The following is a 12,285-nucleotide window of genomic DNA, read 5'->3' as shown; positions in this document are numbered from 1 at the left end:
AATAGCTCTTACAACAATAAGAAGACAAGTTACATAACAAAAAGTGGGCAAATGATTTGTAGGCATATCACCAAAAAAGATCTATGAAAGGGAAATAATACATGACAAGATGCTCAACATAACTGATTATTATGGAAATTAAAATAAAAGCCACAATGAGCTATCACTACATATCTGGTAGAATGGCCAAAATTGAAAAAGCCAACAATGCCACTCATTGAAGTCTCATAAATGCTGATGGGAATGTTAAACGGTACAGCCACTGTGGAAAACAGTTTGACAGTCTTATAAAAGCTTAACGTACACTGTATGGCCCAGCCATTCCACTCATAGGTATTTTCTCAAGAGAAATGAAAATATATGTCCACACAAAGACTTGAACTTAAATATTTATAGCAGACTTATTTATAATAGCCAAAACCTTGGTATGGTGGAGGGTGGGGGTGGGGGGACAAATGTCCACCAGCAGGGGGAAAGGATAAATAGTGTCACATCCAAACAATTAAATACTCTCAGCAATAAAAAAGAACAAACTCCTGATACATTATAAGACGGGGATACATTTCAACATAATTATGTGAATGAAAGAAGCAAGTCAAAAAAGACTACATACTTTATAATTCCATTTAGATACAATTTTAGACCTTCAAGATCAAATGATGTAGCCACTAACCACATATGACTATTGAACACTTGAAATGTGATTAGTTCAAATTGAGTGATGCTCTAAGTATGAAATACCAGATTTTGAAGACTTACTATGAAAAAAAAGAGAATATAAAATATGTCTGGCTTAGTCCACTGGGGCTGCTTAATAAAAATACTGACCATTGTGTGGGTGGCTTATAAATAATAGGAATTTTTTTCTCACAGTTCTGAAGACTGGTATGTCCAGGATCGAGGTGCTGGCAGATTTTTTTTGTCTAGCAAAGGCCTTCATCCTGGCTCATAGATGATCATAGATGATCATCTCCTTGCTATGGCCCACGTGGTACAAGGGGCAAGGAAGCTCTCTGGGGTCTTTCTTATAAGGGCACTAATCCTGAGGCACCTGGGGGGCTTAGTCAGTTGAGCATCTGACTCTTGATTTTGGTTCAGGTCATGATCTCACGGTTCATGAGTTTGATCCCCATATCAGGTTCTGTGCTGACAGTGTGAAGCCTGCTTAGGATTCTCTCTCTCCTCCTCTCTCTCTCTGCTTCTCCCCTGCTCATTCTCTCACTCTCTCTCAAACTAAATGAACTTAAAAAAAAGGGCATTAATGTGGGCTCCACCCTCATGACCCAATCACTTCCCAAAAGCCTCACCTGACATATTGGGGATTAGGTTTCAATGTGAGACTTTTTTGGAGGAAACAAAAACATTTAGCCTATGGCAATAATGTTATTAATAATTTTATATTATTATATGCCAAAATGATAATATTTTGATATGTTAAGTGAAATAAACTACTGGAAAAATTATAATTACATATGTGGCTCACATTTGTAACTCCTGTTTTATTTCTGTTGGGCAATCTTACAGAAGAATGCAAAGTAATCTATAGGGACAGAAAACACTGCTTGGGAACAGTTTCGGGCACATAGGAAGGAGGAATGGACTGCAAGGAGGCACAAGGACACTTTTGAGAGTAATAGAAATGTTTATCATCTTGACTTTAGTGATACATACACGAATGTATCCATGTGAAAAGTCATTAAATTGTACATTTCAAATATGTGTGATTTATTGTATGTCAGTTATATCTCAACAAATCTGTAAAAAAATATAAGTTTTTTGGTGTTTTCAGATTGAACATTGCAAACAACTTTTAAGAAACTATCATTTTCAAGAGAATGATCTTTTCTCAAGTTTTTGTGTAATAGTAAAGAAGAATATCCAGAACTATTTGAAAAATAGTAAAATATTATTCCCTCTTCAAACCATATATCTATACATAAAATGTGGGGGGAGTGAGTAAAAATTGGGGGCTTTTAAAATGGGTTCAAACATAAGCCACAATCATCTGAATATAGACTGCTACAGACATACAGTGTTAGCATAAACCTAATGGTAACCACAAATCAAATAAAAACCTAAACTTATACCTAAAGGAGCTAGAACAAAAAAAAAAATAAAGTTTAAAGCCATAGAAGGGAGGAAATAATAAAGATTAGAGCAGATAAATGAAATAGAGGCTAAAATGACAATACAAAAGATCAATGAAACCAGGAGCTACTTCTTTGAACAGATCAATAAAATGGATAAACCAGCCAGATTCATCAAGAAAAAAAAAGGACCCAAATAAATAAAATCAGAAATAAAAAAAGAGAAATAATAATCAATACTATAGAAATACAAAGGATTATAGAAGACTATTGTGAAAAATGAGATGCTGGGTGCCTCGGTGGCTCAGTCAAACTCTTGATTTTGGCTCAGGTCATGATCTCATGATCTCATGGGATCAAGCCCCACATCAGGCTCTTGTGCTGGCAGAGCCTGCTTGGGATTCTCTCTCTCTCTCTCTCTCTCTCTCTCTCTCTCTCTCTCTGCCCTTCCCCTGCTTGTGCTCTAAATAAATAAATATTTATTTATTTATTTATTTATAAATATGTCAACAAATTGGACAAGAAGTGGAGAGAAGAAGTGGAGAGATTGGTAGAAGCATATAACTTTCCAAAACGGAATCAGGAAGAAATAGAACATTTGAACAGGCCAATTACTAGCGATGAAATTGAATCAGTAATAAAAAAAAACAACAAACAAAAGGCTTGGGTCAGATGGCTTCACAGATAAATTCTACCAAATATTTAAAAAAGGGTTAAGACCAATTCTTCTCAAACTATTCCAAAAACCAGAAGAGGAAGGATAGCTTCCAAATTCATTCTACAAGGCCAACAGTACTCTGATACCAAAGCAGACAAAGACATTACAAAAACAGAAAGCCATAGGCCAATATCTCTGGTGAACATAGATGCAAAAATCTTCAACAAAATATTAGCAAACAGTGTATAATAATAATTAGAAAATAATGCACCATGATCAAATGAGAAATTCTAGGGATACAAGGTTCAATATTCACAAATCAATCAACAAGATATATCATTTTAACAAGAGAAAGGAAAAAAAAAACGTGATCATCACAATAGATGTAGACAAAGCATTTGACAAAGTGCAATATCCATTCACGATAAAAACTCTCAAAAGTGTAGATTTAGAGGGAATATACCTCAACATAATAAAGACCATATATGAAAAACCCACAGCTAATATTATATTCAATGGTGAAAAACTGGGAGCTTTTCCTCTAAGATCAGGAATATCCACTCTCACCACTTTTATTAAGTGTACAACTGGAAGTCCTGGCCATAGCAGTCAGAAGAAAGAGAAAGGAAGGAAGGAAGGAAGGAAGGAAGGAAGGAAGGAAGGAAGGAAGGAAGGAAGGAAGGAAGGAAGGAGGGAGGGAGGGAGGGAGGGAGGGAGGGAGGGAAGGAATGAAAGGAAAGGAAAGGGAAGGAAGGAAGGAAGGAAGGAAGGAAGGAAGGAAGGAAGGAAGGAAGGAAGACAAGGTATCCAAATTGGTAAGGAAAAATGAAAACATTCACTATTTGCATATGACCTGATACTATATACAGAAAACCCTAAAGATTCTACCAAAAAAGTTGTATAACTGATAAATGAATTTAGTAAAGCCACAGGACACAAATTAATATACAGAAATCTGTTGCATTTCTTTTTCTTTATTTTTTAATTTACATCCAAGTTAGTTAGCATATAGTGCAACAATGATTTCAGGAGTGGATTCCAGTGATTCATGCCCTATGTATAAAGCCCAGTGCTCATCCCAACAAGTGTCTTCCATAATGCCCCTTACTCATATAGCCCAACCCCCTGCCCACAACCCCTCCAGCAACCCTCTGTTCTCTGTTTTTAAGAGTCTCTTATGTTTTGTCCCCTTCCTTGTTTTTATATTATTTTTGCTTCCCTTCCCTTATGTTCATCTGTTTTGTATCTTAAATTCCTCATATGAGTGAAGTCATATGATATTTGTCTTTCTCTGATGGACTAATTTTGTTTAGCATAATACCCTCTAGTTCCATCCACATTGTTGCAAATGGCAAGATTTCATTCTTTTTGATTGCCGAGTAATACTCCAGTGTGTGTGTGTGTGTGTGTGTGTGTGTGTGTGTGTGTACCACATCTTCTTTATCCATTCATCAGTCAATGGACATTTGGGCTCTTTCCATACTTTGGCTATTGTTGATAGTGCTGCTATAAACATGGGGGTGCATGTGCCCCTTCCAAACAGCACACCTGTATCCCTTGGATAAATACCTAGTAGTGCAATTGCTGGGTTGTAGGGTAGTTCTATTTTTAATTTTTTGAAGAACCTCCACACTGTTTTCCAGAGTGGCTGCACCAGTTTGCATTCCCACCAGCAGTGCAAAAGAGGTCCACTTTCTCTGCATCCTCACCAACATCTGTTGTTGCCTGAGTTGTTAATGTTAGCCATTCTGACAGGTGTGAGGTGGTATCTCATTGTGGGTTTGATTTGTATTTCCCTGATGATGAGTGATGTTGAACTTTTTTTCATGTGTCGGTTGGCTATCTGGATGTCTTCTTTGGAAAAGTATCTCTTCATGTCTTTTGCCCATTTCTTCACTGGATTATTTGTTTTCTGAGTGTTGAGCTTGATAAGTTCTTTACAGATTTTGGATACTAACCCTTTGTCTGATGTCATTTGCAAATATCTTCTCCCATTCTGTTGGGTGCCTTTTAGTTTTGCTGATTGTTTCCTTTGCCGTGCAGAAGGTTTTTATCTTGATGAGGTCCCAATAGTTCATTTTTGCTTTTGTTTCTCTTGCCTCTGGAGACGTGTTGAGTAAGAAGTTGCTACAGCCGAGGTCAAAGAGTTTTTTGCCTGCTTTCTCCTCGAGGATTTTGATGGCTTCCTGTCTTACATTGAGGTCTTTCATCCATTTTGAGTTTATTTTTTGTGTCTGGTGTAAGAAAGTGGTCCAGGTTCATTTTTCTGCATGTTGCTGTCCAGTCTTCCTAGCACCACTTGCTGAAGAGACTGTCTTTATTCCATTGGATATTCTTTCCTGCTTTGTCAGAGATTAGTTGGCCATACATTTGTGGGTCCATTTCTGGGTTCTCTGTTCTGTGCCATTGATCTGAGTGACTGTTTTTGTGCCAATACCATACTGTTTTGATGATTACAACTTTGTAATACAGGTTGAAGTCCAGGATTGTCATGCCTCCAGCTTTGATTTTCTTTTTCAGGATTGCTTTGGCTATTCAGGGTCTTTGTGATTCCATATAAATTTTAGGATCCTTTGTTCTAGCTCTTTGAAGAATGCTGGTGTTCTTTTGGTAGGGATTGTGTTGAATATGTATATTGCTTTGGGTAGTATCGACATTTTAACAATATTTGTTCTTCCAACCCAGGAGCATGGAGTATTTTCCATTTTGTGTGTGTGTGTCTTCTTCAATTTCTTTCATAAGCTTTCTATAGTTTTCAGTGTATAGATTTTTCACCTCTTTGGTTAGGTTTATTCCTAGGTATTTTATGGGTTTTGGTGCAATTGTAAATGGGATCAATTCCTTGATTTCCTTGATTTCTGTTGCTTTATTATTGGTGTTTAGGAATGCAACCAATTTATGTGCATTGATTTTATATCCTGCGACTTTGCTGAATTCATAGATCAGTTCTAGCAGTTTTTTGGTTGGTGGAATCTTTTGGGTTTTCCATATAGAATATCATGTCATCTGTGAAAAGTGAAAGTTTGACTTCCTCCTTGCCAATTTGGATGTCTTTTATTCCTTTGTGTTGTCTGATTGCTGAGGCTAGGACTTCCAATACTATGTTGAATAACAGTGGTGAGAGTGAACATGCCTGTCATGTTCCTGATCTTAAGGGGAAAGCTCTCAGTTTTTCCCCATTGAGGATGATGTTAGGGGTGGGTCTTTCATATATGGCTTTTATGATCTTGAGGCATGATCCTTTTATCCCTACTTTGTTAAGGTTTTTTTTTATCAAGAAAGGATGCTGTATTTTGCCAAATGGTTTCTCTGCATCTGTTGAGAGGATCATGTGGTTTTTGTCCTTTCTTTTATTGATATGATGTATCACATTGATTGTTTTGCGGATATTGAACCAGCCCTACATCCCAGGTATAAATCCCACTTGGTTGTGGTGAATAATTCTTTTTACGTATTATTGGATCCAGTTGGCTAGTATCTTCTTGAGGATTTTTGCATCCATTTTCATCAGGGAAATTGGTCTGTAGCTTTCCTTTTTAGTGGGGTCTTTGTCTGGTTTTGGAATCAAGGTAATGCTGGCTTCATAGAATCAGTTTGGAAGTTTTTCTTCCATTTCTATTTTTTGGAACAGCTTCAAAAGAATAGGTATTAACTCTTCTTTAAATGTTTGGTAGAATTCCCCTGGAAAGCTATCTGGCCCTGGACTCTCGTTTTTGTTGTTGTTGTTGTTTTGTTTTGTTTTGTTTAGATTTTTGATCACTAATTTGATTTCTTTAGTGGTTATGGGGCTGTTCAAATTCTCTATTTCTTCTTGTTTCAGTTTAGTAATTTATATGTTTCCAGTAATTTTTCCATTTCTTCCAGATTGCCCAAATTATTGGCATATAATTGCTCATAATATTCTCTTATTATTGTTTGTATTTCAGAAGTGTTGATTGTGATCTCTCCTCTTTCATTCTTGATTTTATTTGGGTCCTTTCCTTTTTCTTTTTGATCAAACTGGCTAGGGGTTTACCAATTTTGTTAATTCTTTCAAAGAACCAGCTCCTGGTTTCTTTGATCTATTCTACTGGGTTTTTTGTTTCGATAGCATTGATTTCTGCTCTAATCGTTATTATTTCCCATCTTCTTCTGGTTTTGGGTTTTATTTGCTATTCTTTTTCCAGCTCTTTAAGGTGTAAAGTTAGGTTGTGTATCTGAGACCTTTCTTCCTTCTTTAGGAAGGCCTGGATTGCTATATACTTCCCTCTTATGACCGCCTTTGCTGTGTCCCAGAGGTTTGGGGCTGTGGTGTTATCATTTCACTGGCTTCCATGTACTTTTTAATTTCTTCTTTAACGTCTTAGTTAGCCCATTTATTCTTTAGTAGGATGTTCTTTAGTCTCCAAGTATTTGTTATCTTTCCAAATTTTTTCTGTGGTTGATTTCAAATTCCATAGCGTCATGGCCTGAAAATATGCATGGTATGATCTTGATCTTTTTGTAGTTGTTGAGGACTGATTTGTGTCCCAGTATGTGATCTATTCTGGAGAATGTTCCATGTGCACTCAAGAAGAATGTGTGTTCTGCTGCTTTAGGATGAAATGTTCTGAATATATCTTTAAGTCCATCCAGTTCAGTGTGTCATTCAAAGCCGTTATTTCCTTGTTGATTTTCTGCTTAGATGATCTGTCCATTGTTGTAAGTGGAGTGTTGAAGTCCCATACTATTATGGTATTATTATCAATGAGTTTCTGTATGTTTGTGATTAACTGATTTATATATTTGGGTGCTTTCACATTTGGAGCATAAATGTTTACAATTGTTAGATCTTCTTGGTGTATAGACTGCTTAATTTTGATATGATGCCCTTCTTCATCTCTTGATACAGTATTTATCTTAAAATCTAGATTGTCTGATATAAGTATGGCTACTCCAGCTTTCTTTTGGTGGCCGTTAGCATGATAGATGGTTCTCCATCCCTGTACTTTCAATCTGAAGGTGTCTTTAGGTCTAAAATGGGTCTCTTGTAAACAGTATATAGATGGATCTTGTTTTCGAAGATGGCAGAACAGCATGGAAGTTCTTTGTGTGTCTCGCATCCATGAAATACAACCAGATCAACACTAAACCATCCTGCACACCTAGAAAACTGATCTGAGGATTAACACAAAAATCTGCACAACCTGAACCACAGAACTCAGCCAGTACGGGGTGCGGAGAGGTGAACTTGGGGAGCAAGAAGCCGCAGAGGGCTGGGAGCTGTTTTTGCATGCAGAGAGAGGACTGAGACAGGAGAAGAATACGGGAAAAGCACCCCCCTGAAAAGCAGCTGGAGAGAAAGTGGAAAAGTGGAAACAACCGCAGGGACTGAACTAGATGGATCTTGTTTTCTTATCCATTCTGTTACTCTGTGTCTTTTGATTGGAGATTTAGTCCGTTGACATTTAGAGTGAGTACTGACAGATATGAATTTATTGCCATTATGTTTCCTATAGAGTTGGAGTTTCTTTTTTTTTAATTTTTATTTTTTATTTTTTATTTTTTTAAATTTACATCCAAATTAGTTAGCATATAGTGAAACAATGATTTCAGGAGTAGATTCCTTAATGCCCCTTACCCATTATTTGGAGTTTCTGATAGTGTTCTCTGGTTCCTTCTAGTCTTTGTTGCTTTTGGTCTTTTTTTTTGTTTTGTTTTGTTTTGTTTTTTTCTCCCCTCAGAAAGTGCCCCTTAAATTTTTTTTTTCAACGTTTATTTATTTTCGGGACAGAGAGAGACAGAGTATGAACGGGGGAGGGGCAGAGAGAGAGGGAGACACAGAATCGGAAACAGGCTCCAGGCTTTGAGCCATCAGCCCAGAGCCTGACGCGGGGCTCGAACTCACGGACTGCGACATCGTGATCTGGCTGAAGTCAGACGCTTAACTGACTGCGCCACCCATGTGCCCCGAAAGTGCCCCTTAAAATTTCTTGCAGGGCTTGTTTAGTGGTCAGGAACTCCTTTATTTTTGTTTGTCTGGGAGGCTTATCCCCCAGATCCTTTGGAATGCCTCTCATGGAGCCTATTTGTCAAATAAACTACTAATTAAATAAAAACAGCAAAGAAGTGCATGCTGTTAGATTCAGAGTTTAAAGTTTAGCAGGGGGAGGGGCACCTGGGTGGCTTAGTCAATTGAGCCTCCGACTTCAGCTCAGGTCATGATCTCATGGTTCTTGAGTTCGAGCCCCGCATCGGGCTCTGTGCTGACAGCTCAGAGCCTGGAGTCTGCTTCGGATTCTGTGTCTCCCTCTCTCTGCCCCTTCCCCGCTCATGCTCTGTCTCTCTCTGTCTCTCAAAGATGAATAACGTTAAAAAAATTTTTTTTAAGTTTAGCAGGGTGAAATTCTGTCTGAAGAATTGACAGAAGTAGGGGTTATCTTTTCAGAAGGAATTTTGAGATGTTCGCTCTTGGGGTCTAAATTTAATGGTAGCTTAAAATGATGATCATCATGGGCCATGATGTATGATATAAGTGATTGATTCTGAAATGATCTCCTACCAGTACTTGGGAAGAGAGGCCATGAACTCCGTTATTTGACATGAGCTTTATGTGAAGGAATAAGGAATAAGAAACTCATAGGGTTTGCACGTGGTGGATTTGATTAATTTCAAAATTAAAAGCCCCAAAGGATTAAGAATACGAGATAGAGTCTTTCCCTTTTTTATACTCGATAAGAATGTTAGAATGCACTACAAATATGAATGCATCAATACCAGAACTTAATAAAGTCATCATTTACTTTAAAAAAATTTTTTTAACATGTATTTATTTTTGAGAGAGAGAGAGAAACAGAGTGTGAGCAGAGGAGGGGCAGAGAGAGAGGGAGACAGAGAATCCGAAGCAGGCTCCAGGTTCTGAGCTGTCAGCACAGAGCCCCACGCAGGGCTCGAACTCACGAACCATGAGATCATGACCTGAGCCGAAGTCAGATGCTTAACCGACTGAGCCACCCAGGTGCCCCATAAAGTCTTCATTTACTTAACGTGAGGGAGCCATACCCAACAAAAAAGTCAGACACAGCCCCCTGAAAGCCAAACAAAGCCACACTTGTGCAGGGTTCTCCCCAGGGGGAGGCATGGTGCAGGGGTTTCCAGACTTCAGCCTTCAAGTCTGACCTTACATCTTTATTTTAGGCTATGGATTTCCTGCTTTACCCCATCCCTACCACGAAATTTCTAACAGAGAGAGAGATCAATGCCCAAATTTGGAAATTTAGAGCTTACTTAAGCAATATAAATTCATCAATTAATGTTCTGTAAACATACTCCTTTCTCAGTAAAATTACTTCAGAATAGCAATGCTGTAGTCAATGGCTATCACCAGAAAATGTCAGAGGGTTTGAAACACTTGGCTTCTCCTCCCTCTGTAATCAGCCAACTTCATTATGCTTTCTACTTAATAATTATAGATCTTATTACCAGAGATGGGTTTAATAACATAAAAATAATAGGCATTACAAATTGCATGCGTTCCCAAAGGACTAGAGATTTGTGTCATTTCATATACCAATATGAAAATGGGCCTTTTGTTTAAGCCATGCCCTGGGGTTCCCTAAATATAGTGAAATGATAAGATTTAACAATAATGTGAGCTACACAAATCCTTTCTAAGAAAAATGCCATTTTATCCCTGTTTGGAGGAACTGAAAATGATACATCATACCTGTGCCATTAGATTTCTTTCTCTCTGCACACGAGCCAATTCATGTATAATGAATATAAAAATATGCTACCACTTTGGAATTTTTTAAATATCTTTTGTTTTTTACTATAGTGGTAATAGTACTCATTGTAGAAAATTTGGAAAATAACGAAAAGTATAGAGAAAGAAACAAAAATCACTTACAATCCCACAGTCTGAAAATTACCACTTGTTAGGATTTTGGTTTATTTATTCCAATATTTTTCTAGATACATATTTTACGTAGTCGAGATAATGTACTACTTCATACTGCTGTTTTATTTAATATAACCTTGTGAGCATTTTTTCTTTTCATAAAGATCTTGGCAAACATGCTTTTTATGCATTTATCCTCCATGATATGAGCACACAAGTTACTCCAGTAGTCCCCTGTTGATGAGCATTTAGATACCTTACTTTTTCAGCATTATCCGAAACACTTGATAAATATGCATGCATATTTGTTCCATGAACTGGGACCCAAGCCTTTGAGGAAGGGAAGAGGGAGGTCCCTGTTGACTGAGGCCATGTCTCTGAGAGTTTTTAAGGAAACAGTCCTAGTAGAATTATAAGGTCAAAGAATATAAACATATTGAGAGTTCTTAATATATACTAACACACTGCTTGCTTTCCAGAAAATTGTCCCAGTTTACACTCCACTGTGCGTACAAGAATTCCCATTTCACTGTATCTTTGGCAGCATTGAGTATTAATATTTTCATACATTTTTTAAAGTTTACTTATTTGTTTTGAGAGAGAGAGAGAGTGAGCAAGCAAGTACAAGCAGGAGAGGGGCAGAGAGAGAGGGAGCGACAGGGAATCCCAAGCAGGCTTCAGACTGTCAGGGCAGAGCCCAGTGCAGGGCTCAAACTCACAAACTGTGAGATCGTGACCTGAGCCAAGATCAATAGTTGGACCTTTAAGCGAGTGAGCCACCCAGGCACCCCGAATACTAGTATTTTTTTTAAGGTGGAATGGTATACCAATGGATTATTAGTGAATTTGAACATTTTAGTTCCGAGGTATTTTAACTCAATGCAAGAAGCATAAAAATAAATTTTTGTAGAATACTTCCTGCTAAATTGATATAGTGAACACTCCTCTCAGCCAATTCTGAATACTTACAAGAAAAATACTTTGATTATCATTCTAAATGTGAAGGTTCTCTTCCTCTGGTTAAATAAAGGCAGCTTTATTTAACATTAATTCATGGCTTAAAGCAAAATCTTTGGTTAAGGACAGTTGGGCGTTTTCCTTGGTTCTTTTTTTAATTTTTATTTTAAGTAGGCTCCACACCCAACATGGGGCTTGAACTCCTGACCCTGAGATCAAGAATCACATGCTCCGCTGAATGAACCAGCCAGGCACCCCAAAGTTGGGCTTTTTTCAAGCCAGAAAGACTTCAATATATTAGGGAATATGGAAGTTAATATTAGTTGGAAATTAAAAAAGAAAAAAGTTCAGAATTTTGCCAAAAAAAAATGTATTTTTCCAGTGGTAGGAATAATTTTAATGTCAAGGGAAAGACTTCTGAGAGTATGCAGTTAAGAAAAATACTTGCTTTTTGCACGTCCGTGGCAAATGATTGCCTGTTCCAATCAGAAGACTCTCCTCATTGATCTCTCTACGTGTCTCCTGTGCTTTGAAGCTAGAACTTAGCATTAACAGGGAATTGACTTTTCTTTTTAACTCTTCTAGTTACAAACACCCACAAATTTACTTCTTAAAGGGCTGAGGTTCATTTTTCAGAAGTATCTCAACCTCCAAAATTATGTAAAGTGTCAAGCAATTTCTCGAGCACTTAAATATGCACGAACAAAGAGTTTTAGGTAAGAACA

General features: G+C 37.5%; 1 long non-coding RNA gene across 4 annotated transcripts in view; it reads left to right on the top strand.

The window, feature by feature from the left end:
* Positions 1-12,285, top strand: part of LOC113593942 (uncharacterized) — a 49,865-nt gene that overhangs the window by 34,646 nt on the left and 2,934 nt on the right. For 2 of the 4 annotated variants that reach the window (XR_008298742.1, XR_008298743.1), the window contains exon 6: positions 1,525-1,905. The exons of 1 other annotated variant lie outside the window; for it this stretch is intronic. This is a non-coding gene — a long non-coding RNA (uncharacterized LOC113593942). Of the gene's footprint in view, positions 1-873; positions 1,502-1,524; positions 1,906-12,285 lie in introns of those variants that run through there. One more of the 4 variants, XR_008298744.1, reaches the window with a different exon arrangement.

This window comes from Acinonyx jubatus, chromosome B2 (assembly GCF_027475565.1).
Source record: "Acinonyx jubatus isolate Ajub_Pintada_27869175 chromosome B2, VMU_Ajub_asm_v1.0, whole genome shotgun sequence".
Taxonomy (NCBI): domain Eukaryota; kingdom Metazoa; phylum Chordata; class Mammalia; order Carnivora; family Felidae; genus Acinonyx; species Acinonyx jubatus.
Note: the sequence above shows the minus strand (reverse complement) of the source record. Positions and strands in the feature narration are given on the sequence as shown.